This window comes from Panthera onca, chromosome B1 (genome assembly GCF_046562875.1).
Source record: "Panthera onca isolate mPanOnc1 chromosome B1, mPanOnc1 haplotype 2, whole genome shotgun sequence".
Taxonomy (NCBI): domain Eukaryota; kingdom Metazoa; phylum Chordata; class Mammalia; order Carnivora; family Felidae; genus Panthera; species Panthera onca.
In genome coordinates, this window is record NC_138342.1 from 132,230,198 (window position 1) to 132,237,936 (window position 7,739).

At 38.4% G+C, this 7,739-nt stretch overlaps 1 long non-coding RNA gene across 1 annotated transcript; it reads left to right on the forward strand.

The window, feature by feature from the left end:
• The first annotated feature begins 4,403 nt into the window (after positions 1 to 4,403).
• LOC132693242 (uncharacterized) lies at positions 4,404 to 7,363 on the forward strand. The gene is made up of 2 exons (XR_009616672.2): positions 4,404 to 4,588; positions 7,107 to 7,363. It is a non-coding gene; the product is annotated as an uncharacterized LOC132693242 (long non-coding RNA).
• Positions 7,364 to 7,739: the final 376 nt, after the last annotated feature.

A 7,739-nucleotide genomic window follows, 5' to 3' on the forward strand; every position in this document is an offset into this window, starting at 1 on the left:
TATCTTATCTGGTTGTAATCAATTGATTTTGGTAAATTTTCTCAACTTTTGTGGAATGAGGCAGGATACAAAAAGCTGTTTAAAAATAGCTTCTTAAAATAAGTAATGAATATGCACAACCCTTCCATTAAATATGGAGCTCTGTGAAAGGAGGCCATTATAAAGGAACATGATTGGTACTAGATTCTCCAAACTGTAGGACTAGACCTGAGAAATCTTCAGAAGGAAAAGGAAGCTGCTCTATAGGCTACGAAGTTTGGTAATCTGTAAGGACTGGGCTAGGAGCATGTTGCCGGTCTCTGCTTTTGTGTTCATGCTGGTTAAGTTTCTGAACATGTCATCCTGAACTTTGTTCTTCTTACAGCTATGAGTCGGGTAGGAACCCAGGACTCCGAATCCATTATCCATTACAGATGAGCAATGAAGGAATTAAGCCTGACTGATTTCCATAACAAGTCAAATTAAATTCCTCCTATGCAAAAGGAATAGGTATTTAAGGAGGTTCAAGTCTGCATATAAATTTAGTGATATTATTGCACCCCAGTGGGCAGATACAAAAATTCATTGATTTTACATTTGATTAACATGCGTTTCATTTACACGGCTTTGGAAGTTAAACCTTTCCTTCAAAAAAGCAGAAGAAATTCTGACAGTTGATCTGAAATTCCAAACCAACAGCCATTTTTCATAGACATGAGTGAAACTTTAATTACTTAATAGAAATTAATCGTTATGTCAATACAAGCAGATGCTTCGCCTCAATGAAAGTAGTACTCTTGCCAGCCTATGTTTCCGCATGCATAATTTCCCAGATTGATTCATTTTTTTCCAGATTGATTAATTTTATGGTTTGTTTTGGAAGTAACATCTGCTTTAGTGAATCTATCACTCTTGAAAAATTTTAACTTGTAAACATATAGCTGCATTGGCTCTCTCTTTACTGAAGGCATGTGGCCAAGCAGGTCTCCAAATCACACTGTGTACAAAATGTGGCAATAAAGTCACGAGTGACTATTATAAATAAATATTTTAAAAGTTGTTTTCAGATCCGCTGTGTGGGCCATACAAGAAAAATTAGCCTCATTATTTCACTCACTTCTTATTTATAGCCTTAAACATAATTATTCAAGTTTGTTCAACACATCCATCCCACTACCTGCAAAAGACTTTTGGACTTTTCACAAACCACACACCCTTTCTCAATTGATTAACACCATCACTGAGACTACCCTTGAAAGCTGGCTCTGCTTCTGATTCGTGTTATTGTGTAACATACTGTCTGGCTTATGGTAGTTGCGCAACTAGCATGTAAGTATCTGTGCATCTGAAGAAATTCCTCAGGAATTCCTAAACCTCTTCAGTGCAGAGAATGTATCTTACATTTATGAGATATCACATAATTTAGCAGTAATGCTCCACACCTGAATTTTGTACATTACATTTTGAGCTGGACGTGAAAACAGCTTATTTATGCAAGTCTCTCTACCATGTGTGGAAGATTTAGGTGAAAATGCATCATAGCCAAAGCAATCAATGTAATACTAACACTTTTCAGTACTATAGAACGTTTCAGTTTTTCCAAGGTCTTTAAAATGTATGATTTCATTTTACTGTCATGAAAATGATGTGATATGAACAAAAAAGTAGAGGCAGAGGAAGATGTAGGTTTTCTGATGGAGACTAAAACTTATGTAATTTGGGGGGTACTCAGTAAGAAAAAGAACAAAATTATGTAAAAAAATATTTATTTGGAATGAGGAAAGAAATTACAACAAATTAAAAACTTAAACAGATGATAAATATCATAGTCATCTTGGAAAGATATTTTTATTAATGACCTACCTAATTCACATATGTAGAAATTTTCCTTGTATATCTGGCAGTACAATCTCGGATTGACTATTTATATGACAATTTAATATAATTTTTATAGAGATATAAGAACGATAATTCAAGTTTTATTTTAGTCTGGTTGATTACTTTTTTATGGTTGATCATTGGGATACATAACATATGTGACTTACACACAGTTACATTTGTGACTCACACACAGTTGCGTTTGTGGCTCGCAGACTGCTACAGGATTGTGTCCTAAAAACCCCCAAATTGTGACAAATGCTATTTTGCTTCATTCTTAACATAAAGAGAAACACTTACGGCTCATTGATATTTGTGTAAATTGGATTATAAAATATATTACTAACAAGGGAAAAACTTGTTTTGACTTTGTCAGTGCCCTCCAGCAAGTGAAGAATTATTATTATGTTTTCCTAGTAACTAAAGTCATTTAAATAAAATCATTCTATAAATGGCGTGTAAGTTAAACATTATACAAAAGTAAAAAATAAGACTTCACATCTCAGAAAGAGGTATAGAATTTGAGTGACTATTTAACTTTTCCTCATCTTGCTTAGTCCTGAAGAATTTTGAGACAGTCCTGATTGATTCTTACAATGCACCCTATGAAACACATTTTAAATAGGTGGGGCAATGAGGCAAAGGAAGAGAAGGCTATGGGGAAGCCAGATGAGACCAGGACAATGACTTCAAACAAAGATAATATACTAAAGATCCTGCGGTCCGTGAGTTCGAACCCCGCATCGGGCTCCGTGCTGACTGCTTGGAGCCTGGAAGCCTGTTTCAGATTCTGTGTCTCCCTCTCTCTCTGCCCCTCCCCCGTTCATGCTCTGTCTCTCTCTGTCTCAAAAATAAATAAACGTTAAAAAAATTAAAAAAAAAAAATCTCATTAAAGATCCAAGCCTCGTGCCCTTGAATACTGTATTGGTTGAGCAAGTTACTCAACCCCTCTGAACCTTTGTTTTCCTCTCATCTATAAAATGAGGACATTAGTAACAGCTACCTCATGGGGTTTTTGTGTGAAGATTGAATCACTTAATATATGTAAGGTACTAATATTAGGTAATATTGTTCCTTGGATTGGAAGCTTCAACTAGAACTAAGGTTTACTATTAGTAACTCCTTAAAATAATGATCAGCAGACAATAGATTTTTTACAGTGTAGGTTGTTCTACTCGGCTGTTCAAGTTTCTTCAGAATAATAGAACCAGAACAACCTACCACAACGATAATTTTTCTTTGTGCTGCGGCAATAACTGGGTGATGTCTGTCTGAAGTCAGCTCGAAGGTCTGATTTTTTTTTTTTTTCAACTTTTTAAATTTATTTTTGGGACAGAGAGAGAGACAGAGCATGAACGGGGGAGGGGCAGAGAGAGAGGGAGACACAGAATCGGAAACAGGCTCCAGGCTCCGAGCCATCAGCCCAGAGCCCGACGCGGGGCTCGAACTCACGGACCACAAGATCATGACCTGGCTGAAGTCGGACGCTTAACCGACTGCGCCACCCAGGCGCCCCTGGTCTGATTTTGTTTGAAGTGGAGTTCTGTCCCATAGCCACAAAATACTTTAAAATGTACTCTTTCATGGCTACCTGCATCTGTTAGCCACATTTCAGAGACAAGGGGGAAGGTGGAGAGAGACATAGAGGAAAAGACGCGTGTCACTGTCTTCTTATTTGTTATTGTCATGCAGTCAGTGGCTGTCCTACTGGTTACTGTTTCCCAGTACATCCTGCAATGCTAGCACGCAGTATAGACCCTCAGGAGATGTCTGTTAGGCTTGAATTTAGTGATCGCGAATGTAAGATAAGAAAGTGTGCTCCAACAGTCGGTTTTGTTTTAAAGAACCTATTTCCAGCTATCTTTTCCTAGGCAGTTGCACACTTTATTAGCTTCTAATGGAAATATTGAAATAAGAAGCTTTGCAATTTATTTTTAAAATCTTATTTTATTGATTGATAATAAAATGTCTTTTCCAAAAGGCGTTTATGCTAGTAGAGTGGGGGAGGCAATTGAAGAATAGGTGAAGTTTCTGCCAGTTACTCCGCTCCTCTCTTAACCATTGTCTTCATCTGCTTATTCTTTTTTTTTTTTAATTTTTTTTTAATGTTTATTTATTTTTGAGACAGAGAGAGACAGAGCATGAACAGGGGAGGAGCAGAGAGAGAGGGAGACACAGAATCTGAAACAGGCTCCAGGCTCTGAGCTGTCAGCACAGAGCCCGACGCCGGGCTTGAACTCATGGACCGCGAGATCATGACCCGAGCTGAAGTCGGACGCTTAACCGACCGAGCCACCCAGGTGCCCCATTCATCTGCTTATTCAAAACTGGATTGCTGATGTATCTGCTTTCAGGTGTGCAGGAAAGGAAAAGGGGCCAAAGTCTGGAAGGGCCAGCTTGTCTATAAAAAGGAGCTGACACAGAAGTTGTACACGCCCCTTTCTCTCACCTCTCATTGGCTCAAGCTGTCGCAAGGGAACACCTGGCTGCCACGGAGACATAGAATTGTAATTGTTGGCTAGGCAGGCGTATGTGGGGAAAGAGCAGATTTTGAAGGGACACGTTTGGCATGACTATCTTAAGCAGCATAAATGATTTTTCTATTGACATTCCTCAAAACAACACATGAGTTTTCTGTAGGTAGTAAACTTTAGTGTATTCAAAAGAATCTCAAGTGCGTGACAGCATTGAAGAGAGCATCCCTGTGTGAGTAGATGGTCAGACTGCTAGGTAAGAAAGAAACCATTTCATCTAAACAGCTGTGTGTGGGGGGGGGGGGGCTCTCTTTGTGAGAATAGTTTAGCATTTGCCTTAACAAATTTAGAGATAAGGACCTGGGAATGGTGTACTGTCGTAACGAAAATAAGGGCATGTTTCATATTAGCAGGCAAGTGGCAGGTGACAAGGAAATACATATTGCAGTCTGGAATGCTGTTGGCCATTTCTCATCACATAATAAAACATTTGGTAAAAATGGGGCGCCTCGGTGGTGCAGTCAGCTAAGCATTTGACTTTGGCTCCAGTCATGATCTCGGAGTTTGGGAGTTTGAGTCCCGCAGTGGGCTCTTTGCTGTCAGCACAGAGCCCACCTTGGATCCTTTGTCCCTACCCCCTGCTGCTCTTTCCCTGCACACGTGCTGTCTCTCAAAAATAAGTGAACATTAAAAAAAATCAGGTAAAACTGTCTATTTTTAAATAAAATCTCTTAAAAATCAGGAATAAAAGAGAAGATAGCATTCTTATTCTCCAAAATAACTATAGCTAACATCACCCTTACTGGTGAAATGTTGAATTATTTTCCGTTGTGATCAAGAAGAAGACAAGTATGTTTGCTGTCACCACTTCCATTCAATAACTTTACTTGAGATTCCAGTGAGTTCAATAGAACTAGAAAAAGAAATAAAAGGTACAAGGATTAGAAGAAAGAAACAACACTGTCATTATTCAGAGTTTTGTGAGCGTTTGCAAAAACAACAGACATGACTTGAATTGTACAAATGCCATTCACAACAACATCAAAAATATGGACTACTTTGGAATAAACCCAACCAAATATGTGCCAGCCTTCTACATATAATCTTAAAAGACTTATTTGAAAGAATACTGTAAAGATGGAGAGATACGTACTATGCTTATAAATTGGAAGACTAGTATATGGAAATGCCAATTAATCTAGAGAGTCAATGCCATCTGAATCACAAACCCCAGAAGGCTTTGTGTGTAACTTGGCAAGCTAAGTCTAAAGTTTATATAATATACAAAAGGCTGACATTGCCCTAAAGAAGAAGTTGGTAAGATTTGTTTACTAGCTACGAAAACTTTTGTGACAGCATAGTAACTTAGGCAGCATGGTATTGGTATGGAGATAGGCAGGTCAGTGGAATGGACTAGAAAGCTGAAAATCATAGCTACACACATAAGCGTACTTCCTATTTGACAGAGGCAGCACTGCAGATCAGTGGATATAGGACACAGTTTATGATAAATGATACTGAGACAAGTCGATGTCCATGTGGAAAAATATGAAACTTGATCGTACTTCATCCCATACTTAAAAAACAATTCCAAGGGGATTAACCTCTCCGCATGTTTTATTGATTCTAAGAGATGCGCGTTAATATCTCTTTGTCTGAAATCAGGATGTTTTCACAGTCAGTGACACCATAGTTTACTTAGCAATAGTTTTTCTTTTTTGTGTTGAATATGTTAGTGGTGGATCTTATATATTTTTTCTTTTTAAAAGTTTATTTATTTATTTTGAGAGAGAACAAGAGAAGCAAAGAGAGAGAGGGAGAGAACCCCAAGCAGGCTCCACACTGTCAGTGCATAGCCTGACATGGGGCTCGATCTCAAGAACTTTGAGATCATGACCTGAGCTGAAATCAAGAGTTGGACGCTTAACCGACTGAGCCACCCGGGTGCCCCTGTGGATCTCATATCCGATGATGACTTAGGTTTGATGAAATATGGTGTAACAGTTTGAGTCTGATCAGGAAAATAAAAGTCAATCAGTATTTCAAGAATAAAACATGTTGATACAGGGAATTAGGGGCTTCTAGCATCAATGGGAGGATTAAGGAAGTGAAGAGCTTGAAAGCTCACCAGTAGGCAACTGAAAAATCCCAGGAACCTCCAAGAAGCCACTGCAGCTTCTCAGGAAGCCACTAGCCGTGATCACACGTGCCTAGAGATCTGCATAATTTGAAGACATGCATTCCTATGACCCTTTGATGGTGTTAGAAAATTATTATAAGAAAGAGATACATTCAGGCTAGAATTTGGTCCCCATTGCGTATTGTGTGCATATTGGGAGAGATGTAAATAACATATAAAAACTACTTTCTAGTTGATACCTTTCTGGACCATGAGGAGCCACTCTGGATCAGATAGAAAAGTTGCTCATCACTCAGGGATCCTGAATTTTGAACCAGCCACAGTAACCCTATGGGACTTTGAACACTTTAGGAAAAGGGTCGTGTGTTGCATGTGTAGGTAGAATAACGTGTAGGATATTTGGGTGGACAGAGAGGCAGACCACAGCAGACTGCAAGTTGTCTCTTCTTCCTGGATATGTGGTAATTCATATAGAGGCTTTATTTATAAGTCTTTCTTGCAGATAGGTATGGTCATGTGACTAACACTGAACGAAGGAGATCTGAGAAGAATAAGTGACATTGTCAACTTACATCTCTTCTCCAACTTAAGGACTAATTACTTTTCCCAGACAGTTGTTCTTTTCCCCCTGCAGGAACTGGAACAGAGACATGCCAGACCTGGCTATGACCATGAAAGCAAGGACAATGCCTTTGGGAATGACCAAGCACAGGTGGCAGACACATGGATCTCAGAATGCCCATGTGCAGAAGAGAGGTCCTGCCAACCTAGAACAGAGTGGAGTATAATATGGTAGAGAAGTAATAATCTATCTTATTTAAGCCATGCTCTGTTGTGGTCTCTGATCTATTATACCAAAATTATTATCATTGACAAATACAATGCATGTGTCATTGCATTAAAGTCATTTTTGTAGTTATTTTACTACGCAATAAATTCAGCAATAACCTTTTAGTTCTTGAGACCATTTTAAAATGAGCAAATCCAGAGTCTTATACTTGAAGTTTTCCCATGGTCCTAGGTTTTATATGAATGCCTCTAATCTTGTATTCCCTAAACTCCCAGTAGAGGATTAACTCAGACAACATGGATTGGTTTTCATTGTATAGCTTTATAAACAAGTCCAAGGACATTGCAGAAGTTCAATAAATATTCTTTGATTGATTAGAAATGCTGGAAAAGGAATTTCAAAGGAATTTAAAAAATAAACTTAATGAAAATAAAAAGAACCACCTTCTTCAATTTTAGATAAAGAAGTTAATTTTGG